Source organism: Ambystoma mexicanum, unplaced genomic scaffold (assembly GCF_040938575.1).
Source record: "Ambystoma mexicanum isolate Mex_15411 unplaced genomic scaffold, UKY_AmexF1_1 Mex_scaf1, whole genome shotgun sequence".
In the NCBI taxonomy this organism is placed as follows: domain Eukaryota; kingdom Metazoa; phylum Chordata; class Amphibia; order Caudata; family Ambystomatidae; genus Ambystoma; species Ambystoma mexicanum.
In genome coordinates, this window is record NW_027182324.1 from 1,430,996 (window position 1) to 1,453,917 (window position 22,922).

General features: G+C 41.7%; 14 non-coding genes across 14 annotated transcripts; 1 reads left to right on the top strand and 13 right to left on the bottom strand.

Annotated features, from left to right (window-relative positions):
* Positions 1-158: 158 nt before the first annotated feature.
* Positions 159-231, bottom strand: TRNAK-UUU (transfer RNA lysine (anticodon UUU)). Its single transcript has one exon. It is a non-coding gene; the product is annotated as a tRNA-Lys (tRNA).
* Positions 232-999: 768 nt separating this feature from the next.
* Positions 1,000-1,072, bottom strand: TRNAK-UUU (transfer RNA lysine (anticodon UUU)). The gene has a single exon. It is a non-coding gene; the product is annotated as a tRNA-Lys (tRNA).
* A 1,610-nt stretch (positions 1,073-2,682) lies between these two features.
* Positions 2,683-2,755, bottom strand: TRNAK-UUU (transfer RNA lysine (anticodon UUU)). Its single transcript has one exon. It is a non-coding gene; the product is annotated as a tRNA-Lys (tRNA).
* Positions 2,756-5,206: 2,451 nt separating this feature from the next.
* TRNAK-UUU (transfer RNA lysine (anticodon UUU)) lies at positions 5,207-5,279 on the bottom strand. The gene has a single exon. It is a non-coding gene; the product is annotated as a tRNA-Lys (tRNA).
* A 768-nt stretch (positions 5,280-6,047) lies between these two features.
* Positions 6,048-6,120, bottom strand: TRNAK-UUU (transfer RNA lysine (anticodon UUU)). The gene has a single exon. It is a non-coding gene; the product is annotated as a tRNA-Lys (tRNA).
* Positions 6,121-7,730: 1,610 nt separating this feature from the next.
* On the bottom strand, positions 7,731-7,803 carry TRNAK-UUU (transfer RNA lysine (anticodon UUU)). The gene has a single exon. It is a non-coding gene; the product is annotated as a tRNA-Lys (tRNA).
* Positions 7,804-8,574: 771 nt separating this feature from the next.
* TRNAK-UUU (transfer RNA lysine (anticodon UUU)) lies at positions 8,575-8,647 on the bottom strand. The gene has a single exon. It is a non-coding gene; the product is annotated as a tRNA-Lys (tRNA).
* A 768-nt stretch (positions 8,648-9,415) lies between these two features.
* On the bottom strand, positions 9,416-9,488 carry TRNAK-UUU (transfer RNA lysine (anticodon UUU)). The gene has a single exon. It is a non-coding gene; the product is annotated as a tRNA-Lys (tRNA).
* A 3,291-nt stretch (positions 9,489-12,779) lies between these two features.
* On the bottom strand, positions 12,780-12,852 carry TRNAK-UUU (transfer RNA lysine (anticodon UUU)). The gene has a single exon. It is a non-coding gene; the product is annotated as a tRNA-Lys (tRNA).
* Positions 12,853-13,620: 768 nt separating this feature from the next.
* Positions 13,621-13,693, bottom strand: TRNAK-UUU (transfer RNA lysine (anticodon UUU)). The gene has a single exon. It is a non-coding gene; the product is annotated as a tRNA-Lys (tRNA).
* Positions 13,694-14,462: 769 nt separating this feature from the next.
* Positions 14,463-14,535, bottom strand: TRNAK-UUU (transfer RNA lysine (anticodon UUU)). The gene has a single exon. It is a non-coding gene; the product is annotated as a tRNA-Lys (tRNA).
* A 2,117-nt stretch (positions 14,536-16,652) lies between these two features.
* On the top strand, positions 16,653-16,726 carry TRNAS-ACU (transfer RNA serine (anticodon ACU)). Its single transcript has one exon. It is a non-coding gene; the product is annotated as a tRNA-Ser (tRNA).
* A 237-nt stretch (positions 16,727-16,963) lies between these two features.
* Positions 16,964-17,036, bottom strand: TRNAK-UUU (transfer RNA lysine (anticodon UUU)). The gene has a single exon. It is a non-coding gene; the product is annotated as a tRNA-Lys (tRNA).
* Positions 17,037-19,487: 2,451 nt separating this feature from the next.
* Positions 19,488-19,560, bottom strand: TRNAK-UUU (transfer RNA lysine (anticodon UUU)). Its single transcript has one exon. It is a non-coding gene; the product is annotated as a tRNA-Lys (tRNA).
* Positions 19,561-22,922: the final 3,362 nt, after the last annotated feature.

A 22,922-nucleotide genomic window follows, 5' to 3' on the forward strand; every position in this document is an offset into this window, starting at 1 on the left:
CACAGTCAGGCTTGAAATGTTGGCAAAGCATCCAAGAACTCTGGACTCCACTACCTTAGAGTCATATTGCCCAAGGTTGCGATGCCATCAGAAATAGCACATATTAGAATGAGCAATTCATATTTCCTGCTTAATTTTTTGTAAAAGAAGCAAAGGTACGCCTGAACAGGGACTTGAACCCTGGACCCTCAGATTAAAAGTCTGATGCTCTACCGACTGAGCTATCCAGGCACAGGGATCACTGCCCATTTGAAACTTGATTTTCACTCTACAGCACCTCCATACATGGCTATCTCACTGGTCAATAAAGGAAATGAATTACTAGTGCATTACACACATTTTGACACTGGAGACATAACTTTTTTCAGTCATTCCGTATCCAGATATAGAGATTTGCAGCATGTAGGACTTTAATGGTCACCCACTTACGGATTTGAATGTTTTGCCACATTCATGAGTGCAAACTTGCTCCCCAGTAAAGACGAACATGTGCTCCTCAATGCACACACTGGGCAATGCAGTCCACTCTAAATCGACGATTAATGACATGCTCGTTTTGTGCAATGGAGTTTTAGTCAATTGGAAAACATTTTGAAAAGTTATATTGCAACAGAAGCCCAGCCTTAAAAAAGTGGATTTCACTTCTAAATGATTACATGAGGAAGGAAAGGAGACCAGATGCAAAAAAGGTGCTGCGGCTTAGTTGGTTAAAGCGCCTGTCTAGTAAACAGGAGATCCTGAGTTCGAATCTCAGCAGCGCCTGTCTGCTTTTTTTTCGACCAATCTGTCTCCCCAATATTAAAACTTTGTACAAAGATTGCTATTTCATGCTATTTAGAAGCACAGTCAGGCTTGAAATGTTGGCAAAGCATCCAAGAACTCTGGACTCCACTACCTTAGAGTCATATTGCCCAAGGTTGCGATGCCATCAGAAATAGCACATATTAGAATGAGCAATTCATATTTCCTGCTTAATTTTTTGTAAAAGAAGCAAAGGTACGCCTGAACAGGGACTTGAACCCTGGACCCTCAGATTAAAAGTCTGATGCTCTACCGACTGAGCTATCCAGGCACAGGGATTACTGCCCATTTGAAACTTGATTTTCACTCTACAGCACCTCCATACATGGCTACCTCACTGGGCAATAAAGGAAATGAATTACTAGTGCATTACACACATTTTGACACTGGAGACATAACTTTTTTCAGTCATTCCTTATCCAGATATAGAGATTTGCAGCATCTAGGACTTTAATGTTCACCCACTTACGGATTTGAATGTTTTGCCACATTCATGAGTGCAAACTTGCTCCCCAGTAAAGACGAACATGTGCTCCTCAATGCACACACTGGGCAATGCAGTCCACTCTAAATCGACGATTAATGACATGCTCGTTTTGTGCAATGGAGTTTCAGTCAATTGGAAAACATTTTGAAAAGTTATATTGCAACAGAAGCCCAGCCTTAAAAAAGTGGATTTCACTTCTAAATGATTACATGAGGAAGGAAAGGAGACCAGATGCAAAAAAGGTGCTGCGGCTTAGTTGGTTAAAGCGCCTGTCTAGTAAACAGGAGATCCTGAGTTCAAATCTCAGCAGCGCCTGTCTGCTTTTTTTTCGACCAATCTGTCTCCCCAATATTAAAACTTTGTACAAAGATTGCTATTTCATGCTATTTAGAAGCACAGTCAGGCTTGAAATGTTGGCAAAGCATCCAAGAACTCTGGACTCCACTACCTTAGAGTCATATTGCCCAAGGTTGCGATGCCATCAGAAATAGCACATATTAGAATGAGCAATTCATATTTCCTGCTTAATTTTTTGTAAAAGAAGCAAAGGTACGCCTGAACAGGGACTTGAACCCTGGACCCTCAGATGAAAAGTCTGATGCTCTACCGACTGAGCTATCCAGGCACAGGGATCACTGCCCATTTGAAACTTGATTTTCACTCTACAGCACCTCCATACATGGCTACCTCACTGGGCAATAAAGGAAATGAATTACTAGTGCATTACACACATTTTGACACTGGAGACATAACTTTTTTCAGTCATTCCGTATCCAGATATAGAGATTTGCAGCATCTGGGACTTTAATGTTCACCCACTTACGGATTTGAATGTTTTGCCACATTCATGAGTGCAAACTTGCTCCCCAGTAAAGACGAACATGTGCTCCTCAATGCACACACTGGGCAATGCAGTCCACTCTAAATCGACGATTAATGACATGCTCGTTTTGTGCAATGGAGTTTCAGTCAATTGGAAAACATTTTGAAAAGTTATATTGCTACAGAAGCCTAGCCTTAAAAAAAGTGGATTTCACTTCTAAATGATTACATGAGGAAGGAAAGGAGACCAGATGCAAAAAAGGTGCTGTGGCTTAGTTGGTTAAAGCGCCTGTCTAGTAAACAGGAGATCCTGAGTTTGAATCTCAGCAGCGCCTGTCTGCTTTTTTTTCGACCAATCTGTCTCCCCAATGTTAAAACTTTGTACAAAGATTGCTATTTCATGCTATTTAGAAGCACAGTCAGGCTTGAAATGTTGGCAAAGCCTCCAAGAACTCTGGACTCCACTACCTTAGAGTCATATTGCCCAAGGTTGCGATGCCATCAGAAATAGCACATATTAGAATGAGCAATTCATATTTCCTGCTTAATTTTTTGTAAAAGAAGCAAAGGTACGCCTGAACAGGGACTTGAACCCTGGACCCTCAGATTAAAAGTCTGATGCTCTACCGACTGAGCTATCCAGGCACAGGGATCACTGCCCATTTGAAACTTGATTTTCACTCTACAGCACCTCCATACATGGCTACCTCACTGGTCAATAAAGGAAATGAATTACTAGTGCATTACACACATTTTGACACTGGAGACATAACTTTTTTCAGTCATTCCGTATCCAGATATAGAGATTTGCAGCATGTAGGACTTTAATGGTCACCCACTTACGGATTTGAATGTTTTGCCACATTCATGAGTGCAAACTTGCTCCCCAGTAAAGACGAACATGTGCTCCTCAATGCACACACTGGGCAATGCAGTCCACTCTAAATCGACGATTAATGACATGCTCGTTTTGTGCAATGGAGTTTCAGTCAATTGGAAAACATTTTGAAAAGTTATATTGCAACAGAAGCCCAGCCTTAAAAAAGTGGATTTCACTTCTAAATGATTACATGAGGAAGGAAAGGAGACCAGATGCAAAAAAGGTGCTGCGGCTTAGTTGGTTAAAGCGCCTGTCTAGTAAACAGGAGATCCTGAGTTCGAATCTCAGCAGCGCCTGTCTGCTTTTTTTTCGACCAATCTGTCTCCCCAATATTAAAACTTTGTACAAAGATTGCTATTTCATGCTATTTAGAAGCACAGTCAGGCTTGAAATGTTGGCAAAGCATCCAAGAACTCTGGACTCCACTACCTTAGAGTCATATTGCCCAAGGTTGCGATGCCATCAGAAATAGCACATATTAGAATGAGCAATTCATATTTCCTGCTTAATTTTTTGTAAAAGAAGCAAAGGTACGCCTGAACAGGGACTTGAACCCTGGACCCTCAGATTAAAAGTGTGATGCTCTACCGACTGAGCTATCCAGGCACAGGGATTACTGCCCATTTGAAACTTGATTTTCACTCTACAGCACCTCCATACATGGCTACCTCACTGGGCAATAAAGGAAATGAATTACTAGTGCATTACACACATTTTGACACTGGAGACATAACTTTTTTCAGTCATTCCGTATCCAGATATAGAGATTTGCAGCATCTAGGACTTTAATGTTCACCCACTTACGGATTTGAATGTTTTGCCACATTCATGAGTGCAAACTTGCTCCCCAGTAAAGACGAACATGTGCTCCTCAATGCACACACTGGGCAATGCAGTCCACTCTAAATCGACGATTAATGACATGCTCGTTTTGTGCAATGGAGTTTCAGTCAATTGGAAAACATTTTGAAAAGTTATATTGCAACAGAAGCCCAGCCTTAAAAAAGTGGATTTCACTTCTAAATGATTACATGAGGAAGGAAAGGAGACCAGATGCAAAAAAGGTGCTGCGGCTTAGTTGGTTAAAGCGCCTGTCTAGTAAACAGGAGATCCTGAGTTCGAATCTCAGCAGCGCCTGTCTGCTTTTTTTTCGACCAATCTGTCTCCCCAATATTAAAACTTTGTACAAAGATTGCTATTTCATGCTATTTAGAAGCACAGTCAGGCTTGAAATGTTGGCAAAGCATCCAAGAACTCTGGACTCCACTACCTTAGAGTCATATTGCCCAAGGTTGCGATGCCATCAGAAATAGCACATATTAGAATGAGCAATTCATATTTCCTGCTTAATTTTTTGTAAAAGAAGCAAAGGTACGCCTGAACAGGGACTTGAACCCTGGACCCTCAGATGAAAAGTCTGATGCTCTACCGACTGAGCTATCCAGGCACAGGGATCACTGCCCATTTGAAACTTGATTTTCACTCTACAGCACCTCCATACATGGCTACCTCACTGGGCAATAAAGGAAATGAATTACTAGTGCATTACACACATTTTGACACTGGAGACATAACTTTTTTCAGTCATTCCGTATCCAGATATAGAGATTTGCAGCATCTAGGACTTTAATGTTCACCCACTTACGGATTTGAATGTTTTGCCACATTCATGAGTGCAAACTTGCTCCCCAGTAAAGACGAACATGTGCTCCTCAATGCACACACTGGGCAATGCAGTCCACTCTAAATCGACGATTAATGACATGCTCGTTTTGTGCAATGGAGTTTCAGTCAATTGGAAAACATTTTGAAAAGTTATATTGCTACAGAAGCCTAGCCTTAAAAAAAGTGGATTTCACTTCTAAATGATTACATGAGGAAGGAAAGGAGACCAGATGCAAAAAAGGTGCTGTGGCTTAGTTGGATAAAGCGCCTGTCTAGTAAACAGGAGATCCTGAGTTTGAATCTCAGCAGCGCCTGTCTGCTTTTTTTTCGACCAATCTGTCTCCCCAATGTTAAAACTTTGTACAAAGATTGCTATTTCATGCTATTTAGAAGCACAGTCAGGCTTGAAATGTTGGCAAAGCCTCCAAGAACTCTGGACTCCACTACCTTAGAGTCATATTGCCCAAGGTTGCGATGCCATCAGAAATAGCACATATTAGAATGAGCAATTCATATTTCCTGCTTAATTTTTTGTAAAAGAAGCAAAGGTACGCCTGAACAGGGACTTGAACCCTGGACCCTCAGATTAAAAGTCTGATGCTCTACCGACTGAGCTATCCAGGCACAGGGATCACTGCCCATTTGAAACTTGATTTTCACTCTACAGCACCTCCATACATGGCTACCTCACTGGTCAATAAAGGAAATGAATTACTAGTGCATTACACACATTTTGACACTGGAGACATAACTTTTTTCAGTCATTCCGTATCCAGATATAGAGATTTGCAGCATGTAGGACTTTAATGGTCACCCACTTACGGATTTGAATGTTTTGCCACATTCATGAGTGCAAACTTGCTCCCCAGTAAAGACGAACATGTGCTCCTCAATGCACACACTGGGCAATGCAGTCCACTCTAAATCGACGATTAATGACATGCTCGTTTTGTGCAATGGAGTTTCAGTCAATTGGAAAACATTTTGAAAAGTTATATTGCAACAGAAGCCCAGCCTTAAAAAAGTGGATTTCACTTCTAAATGATTACATGAGGAAGGAAAGGAGACCAGATGCAAAAAAGGTGCTGCGCCTTAGTTGGTTAAAGCGCCTGTCTAGTAAACAGGAGATCCTGAGTTCGAATCTCAGCAGCGCCTGTCTGCTTTTTTTTCGACCAATCTGTCTCCCCAATATTAAAACTTTGTACAAATATTGCTATTTCATGCTATTTAGAAGCACAGTCAGGCTTGAAATGTTGGCAAAGCATCCAAGAACTCTGGACTCCACTACCTTAGAGTCATATTGCCCAAGGTTGCGATGCCATCAGAAATAGCACATATTAGAATGAGCAATTCATATTTCCTGCTTAATTTTTTGTAAAAGAAGCACAGGTACGCCTGAACAGGGACTTGAACCCTGGACCCTCAGATTAAAAGTCTGATGCTCTACCGACTGAGCTATCCAGGCACAGGGATCACTGCCCATTTGAAACTTGATTTTCACTCTACAGCACCTCCATACATGGCTACCTCACTGGTCAATAAAGGAAATGAATTACTAGTGCATTACACACATTTTGACACTGGAGACATAACTTTTTTCAGTCATTCCGTATCCAGATATAGAGATTTGCAGCATGTAGGACTTTAATGGTCACCCACTTACGGATTTGAATGTTTTGCCACATTCATGAGTGCAAACTTGCTCCCCAGTAAAGACGAACATGTGCTCCTCAATGCACACACTGGGCAATGCAGTCCACTCTAAATCGACGATTACTGACATGCTCGTTTTGTGCAATGGAGTTTCAGTCAATTGGAAAACATTTTGAAAAGTTATATTGCAACAGAAGCCTAGCCTTAAAAAAAGTGGATTTCACTTCTAAATGATTACATGAGGAAGGAAAGGAGACCAGATGCAAAAAAGGTGCTGTGGCTTAGTTGGTTAAAGCGCCTGTCTAGTAAACAGGAGATCCTGAGTTTGAATCTCAGCAGCGCCTGTCTGCTTTTTTTTCGACCAATCTGTCTCCCCAATGTTAAAACTTTGTACAAAGATTGCTATTTCATGCTATTTAGAAGCACAGTCAGGCTTGAAATGTTGGCAAAGCCTCCAAGAACTCTGGACTCCACTACCTTAGAGTCATATTGCCCAAGGTTGCGATGCCATCAGAAATAGCACATATTAGAATGAGCAATTCATATTTCCTGCTTAATTTTTTGTAAAAGAAGCAAAGGTACGCCTGAACAGTGACTTGAACCCTGGACCCTCAGATTAAAAGTCTGATGCTCTACCGACTGAGCTATCCAGGCACAGGGATCACTGCCCCTTTGAAACTTGATTTTCACTCTACAGTACCTCCATACATGGCTACCTCACTGGTCAATAAAGGAAATGAATTACTAGTGCATTACACACATTTTGACACTGGAGACATAACTTTTTTCAGACATTCCGTATCCAGATATAGAGATTTGCAGCATCTAGGACTTTAATGTTCACCCACTTACGGATTTGAATGTTTTGCCACATTCATGAGTGCAAACTTGCTCCCCAGTAAAGACGAACATGTGCTCCTCAATGCACACACTGGGCAATGCAGTCCACTCTAAATCGACGATTAATGACATGCTCGTTTTGTGCAATGGAGTTTCAGTCAATTGGAAAACATTTTGAAAAGTTATATTGCAACAGAAGCCCAGCCTTAAAAAAGTGGATTTCACTTCTAAATGATTACATGAGGAAGGAAAGGAGACCAGATGCAAAAAAGGTGCTGCGGCTTAGTTGGTTAAAGCGCCTGTCTAGTAAACAGGAGATCCTGAGTTTGAATCTCAGCGGCGCCTGTCTGCTTTTTTTTCGACCAATCTGTCTCCCCAATATTAAAACTTTGTACAAAGATTGCTATTTCATGCTATTTAGAAGCACAGTCAGGCTTGAAATGTTGGCAAAGCATCCAAGAACTCTGGACTCCACTACCTTAGAGTCATATTGCCCAAGGTTGCGATGCCATCAGAAATAGCACATATTAGAATGAGCAATTCATATTTCCTGCTTAATTTTTTGTAAAAGAAGCAAAGGTACGCCTGAACAGGGACTTGAACCCTGGACCCTCAGATTAAAAGTCTGATGCTCTACCAACTGAGCTATCCAGGCACAGGGATCACTGCCCATTTGAAACTTGATTTTCACTCGACAGCACCTCCATACATGGCTACCTCACTGGTCAATAAAGGAAATGAATTACTAGTGCATTACACACATTTTGACACTGGAGACATAACTTTTTTCAGTCATTCCGTATCCAGATATAGAGATTTGCAGCATCTAGGACTTTAATGTTCACCCACTTACGGATTTGAATGTTTTGCCACATTCATGAGTGCAAACTTGCTCCCCATTAAAGACGAACATGTGCTCCTCAATGCACACACTGGGCAATGCAGTCCACTCTAAATCGACGATTAATGACATGCTCGTTTTGTGCAATGGAGTTTCAGTCAATTGGAAAACATTTTGAAAAGTTATATTGCAACAGAAGCCCAGCCTTAAAAAAAAGTGGATTTCACTTCTAAATGATTACATGAGGAAGGAAAGGAGACCAGATGCAAAAAAGGTGCTGTGGCTTAGTTGGTTAAAGCGCCTGTCTAGTAAAAAGGAGATCCTGAGTTTGAATCTCAGCAGCCCCTCTCTGCTTTTTTTTCCGACCAATCTGTCTCCCCAATATTAAAACTTTGTACAAAGATTGCTATTTCATGCTATTTAGAAGCACAGTCAGGCTTGAAATGTTGGCAAAGCACCCAAGAACTCTGGTCTCCACTACCTTAGAGTCATATTGCCCAAGGTTGCGATGCCATCAGAAATAGCAAATATTAGAATGAGCAATTCATATTTCCTGCTTAATTTATTGTAAAAGAAGCAAAGGTACGCCTGAACAGGGACTTGAACCCTGGACCCTCAGATTAAAAGTCTGATGCTCTACCGACTGAGCTATCCAGGCACAGGGATCACTGCCATTTGAAACTTGATTTTCACTCTACAGCACCTCCATACATGGCTACCTCACTGGTCAATAAAGGAAATGAATTACTAGTGCATTACACACATTTTGACACTGGAGACATAACTTTTTTCAGTCATTCCGTATCCAGATATAGAGATTTGCAGCATGTAGGACTTTAATGGTCATCCAGCCCACGCATTTGAATGTTTTGCCGCATTCATGAGTGCAAACTTGCTCACCAGTAAAGACGTACATGTGCTCCTCAATGCACACACTGGGCAATGCAGTCCACTCTAAATCGTCGATTACTGACATGCTCGTTTTGTGCAATGGAGTTTCAGTCAATTGGAAAACATTTTGAAAAGTTATATTGCAACAGAAGCCCAGCCTTAAAAAAGTGGATTTCACTTCTACATGATTACATGAGGAAGGAAAGGAGACCAGATGCAAAAAAGGTGCTGCGGCTTAGTTGGTTAAAGCGCCTGTCTAGTAAACAGGAGATCCTGAGTTCGAATCTCAGCAGCGCCTGTCTGCTTTTTTTTCGACCAATCTGTCTCCCCAATATTAAAACTTTGTACAAAGATTGCTATTTCATGCTATTTAGAAGCACAGTCAGGCTTGAAATGTTGGCAAAGCATCCAAGAACTCTGGACTCCACTACCTTAGAGTCATATTGCCCAAGGTTGCGATGCCATCAGAAATAGCACATATTAGAATGAGCAATTCATATTTCCTGCTTAATTTTTTGTAAAAGAAGCAAAGGTACGCCTGAACAGGGACTTGAACCCTGGACCCTCAGATTAAAAGTCTGATGCTCTACCGACTGAGCTATCCAGGCACAGGGATTACTGCCCATTTGAAACTTGATTTTCACTCTACAGCACCTCCATACATGGCTACCTCACTGGTCAATAAAGGAAATGAATTACTAGTGCATTACACACATTTTGACACTGGAGACATAACTTTTTTCAGTCATTCCGTATCCAGATATAGAGATTTGCAGCATCTAGGACTTTAATGTTCACCCACTTACGGATTTGAATGTTTTGCCACATTCATGAGTGCAAACTTGCTCCCCAGTAAAGACGAACATGTGCTCCTCAATGCACACACTGGGCAATGCAGTCCACTCTAAATCGACGATTAATGACATGCTCGTTTTGTGCAATGGAGTTTCAGTCAATTGGAAAACATTTTGAAAAGTTATATTGCAACAGAAGCCCAGCCTTAAAAAAGTGTATTTCACTTCTAAATGATTACATGAGGAAGGAAAGGAGACCAGATGCAAAAAAGGTGCTGCGGCTTAGTTGGTTAAAGCGCCTGTCTAGTAAACAGGAGATCCTGAGTTCAAATCTCAGCAGCGCCTGTCTGCTTTTTTTTCGACCAATCTGTCTCCCCAATATTAAAACTTTGTACAAAGATTGCTATTTCATGCTATTTAGAAGCACAGTCAGGCTTGAAATGTTGGCAAAGCATCCAAGAACTCTGGACTCCACTACCTTAGAGTCATATTGCCCAAGGTTGCGATGCCATCAGAAATAGCACATATTAGAATGAGCAATTCATATTTCCTGCTTAATTTTTTGTAAAAGAAGCAAAGGTACACCTGAACAGGGACTTGAACCCTGGACCCTCAGATTAAAAGTCTGATGCTCTACCGACTGAGCTATCCAGGCACAGGGATCACTGCCATTTGAAACTTGATTTTCACTCTACAGCACCTCCATACATGGCTACCTCACTGGTCAATAAAGGAAATGAATTACTAGTGCATTACACACATTTTGACACTGGAGACATAACTTTTTTCAGTCATTCCGTATCCAGATATAGAGATTTGCAGCATGTAGGACTTTAATGGTCATCCAGCCCACGCATTTGAATGTTTTGCCGCATTCATGAGTGCAAACTTGCTCACCAGTAAAGACGTACATGTGCTCCTCAATGCACACACTGGGCAATGCAGTCCACTCTAAATCGTCGATTACTGACATGCTCGTTTTGTGCAATGGAGTTTCAGTCAATTGGAAAACATTTTGAAAAGTTATATTGCAACAGAAGCCCAGCCTTAAAAAAGTGGATTTCACTTCTACATGATTACATGAGGAAGGAAAGGAGACCAGATGCAAAAAAGGTGCTGCGGCTTAGTTGGTTAAAGCGCCTGTCTAGTAAACAGGAGATCCTGAGTTCGAATCTCAGCAGCGCCTGTCTGCTTTTTTTTCGACCAATCTGTCTCCCCAATATTAAAACTTTGTACAAAGATTGCTATTTCATGCTATTTAGAAGCACAGTCAGGCTTGAAATGTTGGCAAAGCATCCAAGAACTCTGGACTCCACTACCTTAGAGTCATATTGCCCAAGGTTGCGATGCCATCAGAAATAGCACATATTAGAATGAGCAATTCATATTTCCTGCTTAATTTTTTGTAAAAGAAGCAAAGGTACACCTGAACAGGGACTTGAACCCTGGACCCTCAGATTAAAAGTCTGATGCTCTACCGACTGAGCTATCCAGGCACAGGGATTACTGCCCATTTGAAACTTGATTTTCACTCTACAGCACCTCCATACATGGCTACCTCACTGGTCAATAAAGGAAATGAATTACTAGTGCATTACACACATTTTGACACTGGAGACATAACTTTTTTCAGTCATTCCGTATCCAGATATAGAGATTTGCAGCATCTAGGACTTTAATGTTCACCCACTTACGGATTTGAATGTTTTGCCACATTCATGAGTGCAAACTTGCTCCCCAGTAAAGACGAACATGTGCTCCTCAATGCACACACTGGGCAATGCAGTCCACTCTAAATCGACGATTAATGACATGCTCGTTTTGTGCAATGGAGTTTCAGTCAATTGGAAAACATTTTGAAAAGTTATATTGCAACAGAAGCCCAGCCTTAAAAAAGTGTATTTCACTTCTAAATGATTACATGAGGAAGGAAAGGAGACCAGATGCAAAAAAGGTGCTGCGGCTTAGTTGGTTAAAGCGCCTGTCTAGTAAACAGGAGATCCTGAGTTCAAATCTCAGCAGCGCCTGTCTGCTTTTTTTTCGACCAATCTGTCTCCCCAATATTAAAACTTTGTACAAAGATTGCTATTTCATGCTATTTAGAAGCACAGTCAGGCTTGAAATGTTGGCAAAGCATCCAAGAACTCTGGACTCCACTACCTTAGAGTCATATTGCCCAAGGTTGCGATGCCATCAGAAATAGCACATATTAGAATGAGCAATTCATATTTCCTGCTTAATTTTTTGTAAAAGAAGCAAAGGTACACCTGAACAGGGACTTGAACCCTGGACCCTCAGATTAAAAGTCTGATGCTCTACCGACTGAGCTATCCAGGCACAGGGATCACTGCCATTTGAAACTTGATTTTCACTCTACAGCACCTCCATACATGGCTACCTCACTGGTCAATAAAGGAAATGAATTACTAGTGCATTACACACATTTTGACACTGGAGACATAACTTTTTTCAGTCATTCCGTATCCAGATATAGAGATTTGCAGCATGTAGGACTTTAATGGTCATCCAGCCCACGCATTTGAATGTTTTGCCGCATTCATGAGTGCAAACTTGCTCACCAGTAAAGACGTACATGTGCTCCTCAATGCACACACTGGGCAATGCAGTCCACTCTAAATCGTCGATTACTGACATGCTCGTTTTGTGCAATGGAGTTTCAGTCAATTGGAAAACATTTTGAAAAGTTATATTGCAACAGAAGCCCAGCCTTAAAAAAGTGGATTTCACTTCTACATGATTACATGAGGAAGGAAAGTAGACCAGATGCAAAAAAGGTGCTGCGGCTTAGTTGGTTAAAGCGCCTGTCTAGTAAACAGGAGATCCTGAGTTCGAATCTCAGCAGCGCCTGTCTGCTTTTTTTTCGACCAATCTGTCTCCCCAATATTAAAACTTTGTACAAAGATTGCTATTTCATGCTATTTAGAAGCACAGTCAGGCTTGAAATGTTGGCAAAGCATCCAAGAACTCTGGACTCCACTACCTTAGAGTCATATTGCCCAAGGTTGCGATGCCATCAGAAATAGCACATATTAGAATGAGCAATTCATATTTCCTGCTTAATTTTTTGTAAAAGAAGCAAAGGTACGCCTGAACAGGGACTTGAACCCTGGACCCTCAGATTAAAAGTCTGATGCTCTACCGACTGAGCTATCCAGGCACAGGGATTACTGCCCATTTGAAACTTGATTTTCACTCTACAGCACCTCCATACATGGCTACCTCACTGGTCAATAAAGGAAATGAATTACTAGTGCATTACACACATTTTGACACTGGAGACATAACTTTTTTCAGTCATTCCGTATCCAGATATAGAGATTTGCAGCATCTAGGACTTTAATGTTCACCCACTTACGGATTTGAATGTTTTGCCACATTCATGAGTGCAAACTTGCTCCCCAGTAAAGACGAACATGTGCTCCTCAATGCACACACTGGGCAATGCAGTCCACTCTAAATCGACGATTAATGACATGCTCGTTTTGTGCAATGGAGTTTCAGTCAATTGGAAAACATTTTGAAAAGTTATATTGCAACAGAAGCCCAGCCTTAAAAAAGTGTATTTCACTTCTAAATGATTACATGAGGAAGGAAAGGAGACCAGATGCAAAAAAGGTGCTGCGGCTTAGTTGGTTAAAGCGCCTGTCTAGTAAACAGGAGATCCTGAGTTCAAATCTCAGCAGCGCCTGTCTGCTTTTTTTTCGACCAATCTGTCTCCCCAATATTAAAACTTTGTACAAAGATTGCTATTTCATGCTATTTAGAAGCACAGTCAGGCTTGAAATGTTGGCAAAGCATCCAAGAACTCTGGACTCCACTACCTTAGAGTCATATTGCCCAAGGTTGCGATGCCATCAGAAATAGCACATATTAGAATGAGCAATTCATATTTCCTGCTTAATTTTTTGTAAAAGAAGCAAAGGTACGCCTGAACAGGGACTTGAACCCTGGACCCTCAGATTAAAAGTCTGATGCTCTACCGACTGAGCTATCCAGGCACAGGGATCACTGCCCATTTGAAACTTGATTTTCACTCTACAGCACCTCCATACATGGCTACCTCACTGGTCAATAAAGGAAATGAATTACTAGTGCATTACACACATTTTGACACTGGAGACATAACTTTTTTCAGTCATTCCATATCCAGATATAGAGATTTGCAGCATGTAGGACTTTAATGGTCACCCACTTACGGATTTGAATGTTTTGCCACATTCATGAGTGCAAACTTGCTCCCCAGTAAAGACGAACATGTGCTCCTCAATGCACACACTGGGCAATGCAGTCCACTCTAAATCGACGATTAATGACATGCTCGTTTTGTGCAATGGAGTTTCAGTCAATTGGAAAACATTTTGAAAAGTTATATTGCAACAGAAGCCTAGCCTTAAAAAAAGTGGATTTCACTTCTAAATGATTACATGAGGAAGGAAAGGAGACCAGATGCAAAAAAGGTGCTGTGGCTTAGTTGGTTAAAGCGCCTGTCTAGTAAACAGGAGATCCTGAGTTTGAATCTCAGCAGCGCCTGTCTGCTTTTTTTTCGACCAATCTGTCTCCCCAATGTTAAAACTTTGTACAAAGATTGCTATTTCATGCTATTTAGAAGCACAGTCAGGCTTGAAATGTTGGCAAAGCATCCAAGAACTCTGGACTCCACTACCTTAGAGTCATATTGCCCAAGGTTGCGATGCCATCAGAAATAGCACATATTAGAATGAGCAATTCATATTTCCTGCTTAATTTTTTGTAAAAGAAGCAAAGGTACGCCTGAACAGGGACTTGAACCCTGGACCCTCAGATTAAAAGTCTGATGCTCTACCGACTGAGCTATCCAGGCACAGGGATCACTGCCCGTTTGAAACTTGATTTTCACTCTACAGCCCCTCCATACATGGCTACCTCACTGGTCAATAAAGGAAATGAATTACTAGTGCATTACACACATTTTGACACTGGAGACATAACTTTTTTTCAGTCATTCCGTATCCAGATATAGAGATTTGCAGCATCTAGGACTTTAATGTTCACCCACTTACGGATTTGAATGTTTTGCCACATTCATGAGTGCAAACTTGCTCCCATGCACACACTGGGCAATGCAGTCCACTCCAAATCGACGATTAATGACATGCTCGTTTTGTGCAATGGAGTTTCAGTCAATTGGAAAACATTTTGAAAAGTTATATTGCAACAGAAGCCCAGCCTTAAAAAAGTGGATTTCACTTCTAAATGATTACATGAGGAAGGAAAGGAGACCAGATGCAAAAAAGGTGCTGTGGCTTAGTTGGTTAAAGCGCCTGTCTAGTAAACAGGAGATCCTGAGTTCGAATCTCAGCAGCGCCTGTCTGCTTTTTTTTCGACCAATCTGTCTCCCCAATATTAAAACTTTGTACAAAGATTGCTATTTCATGCTATTTAGAAGCACAGTCAGGCTTGAAATGTTGGCAAAGCATCCAAGAACTCTGGACTCCACTACCTTAGAGTCATATTGCCCAAGGTTGCGATGCCATCAGAAATAGCACATATTAGAATGAGCAATTCATATTTCCTGCTTAATTTTTTGTAAAAGAAGCAAAGGTACACCTGAACAGGGACTTGAACCCTGGACCCTCAGATTAAAAGTCTGATGCTCTACCAACTGAGCTATCCAGGCACAGGGATCACTGGCCATTTGAAACTTGATTTTCACTCTACAGCACCTCCATACATGGCTACCTCACTGGTCAATAAAGGAAATGAATTACTAGTGCATTACACACATTTTGACACTGGAGACATAACTTTTTTCAGTCATTCCGTATCCAGATATAGAGATTTGCAGCATCTAGGACTTTAATGTTCACCCACTTACGGATTTGAATGTTTTGCCACATTCATGAGTGCAAACTTGCTCCCCATTAAAGACGAACATGTGCTCCTCAATGCACACACTGGGCAATGCAGTCCACTCTAAATCGACGATTAATGACATGCTCGTTTTGTGCAATGGAGTTTCAGTCAATTGGAAAACATTTTGAAAAGTTATATTGCAACAGAAGCCCAGCCTTAAAAAAAAGTGGATTTCACTTCTAAATGATTACATGAGGAAGGAAAGGAGACCAGATGCAAAAAAGGTGCTGTGGCTTAGTTGGTTAAAGCGCCTGTCTAGTAAAAAGGAGATCCTGAGTTCGAATCTCAGCAGCGCCTCTCTGCTTTTTTTTTCGACCAATCTGTCTCCCCAATATTAAAACTTTGTACAAAGATTGCTATTTCATGCTATTTAGAAGCACAGTCAGGCTTGAAATGTTGGCAAAGCACCCAAGAACTCTGGTCTCCACTACCTTAGAGTCATATTGCCCAAGGTTGCGATGCCATCAGAAATAGCAAATATTAGAATGAGCAATTCATATTTCCTGCTTAATTTATTGTAAAAGAAGCAAAGGTACGCCTGAACAGGGACTTGAACCCTGGACCCTCAGATTAAAAGTCTGATGCTCTACCGACTGAGCTATCTAGGCACAGGGATCACTGCCATCTGAAACTTGATTTTCACTCTACAGCACCTCCATACATGGCTACCTCACTGGTCAATAAAGGAAATGAATTACTAGTGCATTACACACATTTTGACACTGGAGACATAACTTTTTTCAGTCATTCCGTATCCAGATATAGAGATTTGCAGCATGTAGGACTTTAATGGTCATCCAGCACACGCATTTGAATGTTTTGCCGCATTCATGAGTGCAAACTTCCTCACCAGTAAAGACGTACATGTGCTCCTCAATGCACACACTGGGCAATGCAGTCCACTCTAAATCGTCGATTACTGACATGCTCGTTTTGTGCAATGGAGTTTCAGTCAATTGGAAAACATTTTGAAAAGTTATATTGCAACAGAAGCCCAGCCTTAAAAAAGTGGATTTCACTTCTAAATGATTACATGAGGAAGGAAAGGAGACCAGATGCAAAAAAGGTGCTGTGGCTTAGTTGGTTAAAGCGCCTGTCTACTAAACAGGAGATCCTGAGTTCGAATCTCACCAGCGCCTGTCTGCTTTTTTTTCGACCAATCTGTCTCCCCAATATTAAAACTTTGTACAAAGATTGCTATTTCATGCTATTTAGAAGCACAGTCAGGCTTGAAATGTTGGCAAAGCATCCAAGAACTCTGGACTCCACTACCTTAGAGTCATATTGCCCAAGGTTGCGATGCCATCAGAAATAGCACATATTAGAATGAGCAATTCATATTTCCTGCTTAATTTTTTGTAAAAGAAGCAAAGGTACGCCTGAACAGGGACTTGAACCCTGGACCCTCAGATTAAAAGTCTGATGCTCTACCGACTGAGCTATCCAGGCACAGGGATCACTGCCCATTTGAAACTTGATTTTCACTCTACAGCACCTCCATACATGGCTACCTCACTGGTCAATAAAGGAAATGAATTACTAGTGCATTACACACATTTTGACACTGGAGACATAACTTTTTTCAGTCATTCCGTATCCAGATATAGAGATTTGCAGCATGTAGGACTTTAATGGTCACCCACTTACGGATTTGAATGTTTTGCCACATTCATGAGTGCAAACTTGCTCCCCAGTAAAGACGAACATGTGCTCCTCAATGCACACACTGGGCAATGCAGTCCACTCTAAATCGACGATTAATGACATGCTCGTTTTGTGCAATGGAGTTTCAGTCAATTGGAAAACATTTTGAAAAGTTATATTGCAACAGAAGCCCAGCCTTAAAAAAGTGGATTTCACTTCTAAATGATTACATGAGGAAGGAAAGGAGACCAGATGCAAAAAAGGTGCTGCGCCTTAGTTGGTTAAAGCGCCTGTCTAGTAAACAGGAGATCCTGAGTTCGAATCTCAGCAGCGCCTGTCTGCTTTTTTTTCGACCAATCTGTCTCCCCAATATTAAAACTTTGTACAAATATTGCTATTTCATGCTATTTAGAAGCACAGTCAGGCTTGAAATGTTGGCAAAGCATCCAAGAACTCTGGACTCCACTACCTTAGAGTCATATTGCCCAAGGTTGCGATGCCATCAGAAATAGCACATATTAGAATGAGCAATTCATATTTCCTGCTTAATTTTTTGTAAAAGAAGCACAGGTACGCCTGAACAGGGACTTGAACCCTGGACCCTCAGATGAAAAGTCTGATGCTCTACCGACTGAGCTATCCAGGCACAGGGATCACTGCCCATTTGAAACTTGATTTTCACTCTACAGCACCTCCATACATGGCTACCTCACTGGGCAATAAAGGAAATGAATTACTAGTGCATTACACACATTTTGACACTGGAGACATAACTTTTTTCAGTCATTCCGTATCCAGATATAGAGATTTGCAGCATCTAGGACTTTAATGTTCACCCACTTACGGATTTGAATGTTTTGCCACATTCATGAGTGCAAACTTGCTCCCCAGTAAAGACGAACATGTGCTCCTCAATGCACACACTGGGCAATGCAGTCCACTCTAAATCGACGATTAATGACATGCTCGTTTTGTGCAATGGAGTTTCAGTCAATTGGAAAACATTTTGAAAAGTTATATTGCTACAGAAGCCTAGCCTTAAAAAAAGTGGATTTCACTTCTAAATGATTACATGAGGAAGGAAAGGAGACCAGATGCAAAAAAGGTGCTGTGGCTTAGTTGGTTAAAGCGCCTGTCTAGTAAACAGGAGATCCTGAGTTTGAATCTCAGCAGCGCCTGTCTGCTTTTTTTTCGACCAATCTGTCTCCCCAATGTTAAAACTTTGTACAAAGATTGCTATTTCATGCTATTTAGAAGCACAGTCAGGCTTGAAATGTTGGCAAAGCCTCCAAGAACTCTGGACTCCACTACCTTAGAGTCATATTGCCCAAGGTTGCGATGCCATCAGAAATAGCACATATTAGAATGAGCAATTCATATTTCCTGCTTAATTTTTTGTAAAAGAAGCAAAGGTACACCTGAACAGTGACTTGAACCCTGGACCCTCAGATTAAAAGTCTGATGATCTACCGACTGAGCTATCCAGGCACAGGGATCACTGCCCATTTGAAACTTGATTTTCACTCTACAGCACCTCCATACATGGCTACCTCACTGGTCAATAAAGGAAATGAATTACTAGTGCATTACACACATTTTGACACTGGAGACATAACTTTTTTCAGTCATTCCGTATCCAGATATAGAGATTTGCAGCATCTAGGACTTTAATGTTCACCCACTTACGGATTTGAATGTTTTGCCACATTCATGAGTGCAAACTTGCTCCCCAGTAAAGACGAACATGTGCTCCTCAATGCACACACTGGGCAATGCAGTCCACTCTAAATCGACGATTAATGACATGCTCGTTTTGTGCAATGGAGTTTCAGTCAATTGGAAAACATTTTGAAAAGTTATATTGCAACAGAAGCCCAGCCTTAAAAAAGTGGATTTCACTTCTAAATGATTACATGAGGAAGGAAAGGAAACCAGATGCAAAAAAGGTGCTGTGGCTTAGTTGGTTAAAGTGCCTGTCTAGTAAACAGGAGATCCTGTGTTCGAATCTCAGCAGCGCCTGTCTGCTTTTTTTTCGACCAATCTGTCTCCCCAATATTAAAACTTTGTACAAAGATTGCTATTTCATGCTATTTAGAAGCACAGTCAGGCTTGAAATGTTGGCAAAGCATCCAAGAACTCTGGACTCCACTACCTTAGAGTCATATTGCCCAAGGTTGCGATGCCATCAGAAATAGCACATATTAGAATGAGCAATTCATATTTCCTGCTTAATTTTTTGTAAAAGAAGCAAAGGTACGCCTGAACAGGGACTTGAACCCTGGACCCTCAGATTAAAAGTCTGATGCTCTACCGACTGAGCTATCCAGGCACAGGGATCACTGCCCATTTGAAACTTGATTTTCACTCTACAGCACCTCCATACATGGCTACCTCACTGGTCAATAAAGGAAATGAATTACTAGTGCATTACACACATTTTGACACTGGAGACATAACTTTTTTCAGTCATTCCGTATCCAGATATAGAGATTTGCAGCATGTAGGACTTTAATGGTCACCCACTTACGGATTTGAATGTTTTGCCACATTCATGAGTGCAAACTTGCTCCCCAGTAAAGACGAACATGTGCTCCTCAATGCACACACTGGGCAATGCAGTCCACTCTAAATCGACGATTACTGACATGCTCGTTTTGTGCAATGGAGTTTCAGTCAATTGGAAAACATTTTGAAAAGTTATATTGCAACAGAAGCCTAGCCTTAAAAAAAGTGGATTTCACTTCTAAATGATTACATGAGGAAGGAAAGGAGACCAGATGCAAAAAAGGTGCTGTGGCTTAGTTGGTTAAAGCGCCTGTCTAGTAAACAGGAGATCCTGAGTTTGAATCTCAGCAGCGCCTGTCTGCTTTTTTTTCGACCAATCTGTCTCCCCAATGTTAAAACTTTGTACAAAGATTGCTATTTCATGCTATTTAGAAGCACAGTCAGGCTTGAAATGTTGGCAAAGCCTCCAAGAACTCTGGACTCCACTACCTTAGAGTCATATTGCCCAAGGTTGCGATGCCATCAGAAATAGCACATATTAGAATGAGCAATTCATATTTCCTGCTTAATTTTTTGTAAAAGAAGCAAAGGTACGCCTGAACAGTGACTTGAACCCTGGACCCTCAGATTAAAAGTCTGATGCTCTACCGACTGAGCTATCCAGGCACAGGGATCACTGCCCATTTGAAACTTGATTTTCACTCTACAGTACCTCCATACATGGCTACCTCACTGGTCAATAAAGGAAATGAATTACTAGTGCATTACACACATTTTGACACTGGAGACATAACTTTTTTCAGACATTCCGTATCCAGATATAGAGATTTGCAGCATCTAGGACTTTAATGTTCACCCACTTACGGATTTGAATGTTTTGCCACATTCATGAGTGCAAACTTGCTCCCCAGTAAAGACGAACATGTGCTCCTCAATGCACACACTGGGCAATGCAGTCCACTCTAAATCGACGATTAATGACATGCTCGTTTTGTGCAATGGAGTTTCAGTCAATTGGAAAACATTTTGAAAAGTTATATTGCAACAGAAGCCCAGCCTTAAAAAAGTGGATTTCACTTCTAAATGATTACATGAGGAAGGAAAGGAGACCAGATGCAAAAAAGGTGCTGCGGCTTAGTTGGTTAAAGCGCCTGTCTAGTAAACAGGAGATCCTGAGTTTGAATCTCAGCAGCGCCTGTCTGCTTTTTTTTCGACCAATCTGTCTCCCCAATATTAAAACTTTGTACAAAGATTGCTATTTCATGCTATTTAGAAGCACAGTCAGGCTTGAAATGTTGGCAAAGCATCCAAGAACTCTGGACTCCAATACGTTAGAGTCATATTGCCCAAGGTTGCGATGCCATCAGAAATAGCACATATTAGAATGAGCAATTCATATTTCCTGCTTAATTTTTTGTAAAAGAAGCAAAGGTACGCCTGAACAGTGACTTGAACCCTGGACCCTCAGATTAAAAGTCTGATGCTCTACCGACTGAGCTATCCAGGCACAGGGATCACTGCCCATTTGAAACTTGATTTTCACTCTACAGCACCTCCATACATGGCTACCTCACTGGTCAATAAAGGAAATGAATTACTAGTGCATTACACACATTTTGACACTGGAGACATAACTTTTTTCAGTCATTCCGTATCCAGATATAGAGATTTGCAGCATGTAGGACTTTAATGGTCACCCACTTACGGATTTGAATGTTTTGCCACATTCATGAGTGCAAACTTGCTCCCCAGTAAAGACGAACATGTGCTCCTCAATGCACACACTGGGCAATGCAGTCCACTCTAAATCGACGATTAATGACATGCTCGTTTTGTGCAATGGAGTTTCAGTCAATTGGAAAACATTTTGAAAAGTTATATTGCAACAGAAGCCCAGCCTTAAAAAAGTGGATTTCACTTCTAAATGATTACATGAGGAAGGTGTTAGGGAGAATTCTCTGTTTAGGCTGAATTTCCCTACCTAGTGAGTCCCCCAGCAGCTTTGCGGGATTTCTGGGGTTTAATTTTTTTCTCCTGCCAAGAGTGAGACTCTTTTACCCTCACTCTTGGACATGTTGAAGTGTGTTTTCTTGGTTAAACCTTGTGTTGAATGGGCTATGGGGTCTCTTACTCCATAGGGCCTCATGTATTTTTGTGATGTGGGTCACACAGCACCCTCTGTGCCGTGACCCAGGGGTGTCCTAGGGACTCCCCAACATAGACTCCATACCCTGGGACTGACTACTGTCTCCCAGGGCATGTAAAGTCACCAAAGACTTTGCTAGTCTTGAATCCTGAACAGAACCAGTACAAACCATCATATTGTGGACGTACTGGCTGGGGCAATTCGATTGCCCCAGGGTCTGTTAGTCGAGGGGGCACGTCTCCGTCCCCCCTGATCGAGTTTTGGCTGGTGGCAGTGGAAACTACTTTTTATATTCGACCGCGAATATTTCCCTATGGGATTTCCCATTGTTTTAGGCTAACACATTTAATTATTTATTTACGGTAGCCTTAAACATACCGCCGGTTTATATATTTATTTTTATAACTCCGGTTGGGACTTTTTGCCAAAACTTGATTCTAAAATGGCGTTGGTGTTCGCCTCTGTAACTCTGACCCAAAGTGGAGCCCTTTGTTCCACTTTTGGCGGGCTTCTCCACAGAAGCCCTCCAAAGTGGTGCCACTCTGTCTGGGGTACTTAGGAGGGGTGGAGGGGGATTTAGGCACCCTGGACTGAGTTACCTTGGTAACTCAAGTCGCACTCCGTCCTGATTGGCCCAAGTGGTGAGCCGCCCGGCTCACCACTTAGCATGTTTGAGTGACAGCTAGGCTGGGTGAATGGGGGTTTGCTGCATAAAAGCAGGGCTTTGGGGACTGGGACTTCAGAAGTCGCCACAGGACCAAGAATCCGACGAGGGAAGAGCTGAGCCGACCTGCTTCGACGACACCACCCGGTGGAGCCCTGCTGAACCGTCTCACCACTTTTTCCCGACGACCGAGGAGAACTCTTAACGGAGTGGCTCCTTCCCTTGACTGGTGGGGACAACCAGTTTTCGCCTTCTTTCCGTCCTTTTGAGGTATCTCGTGGCCGCCTTGCCTGTGCCAAGCACCCCGGCATCCGGAATACCACACTTTACCCCCATACCGCGAAAGTCGGTACCAACCCTTTAACCGGAGGACTCC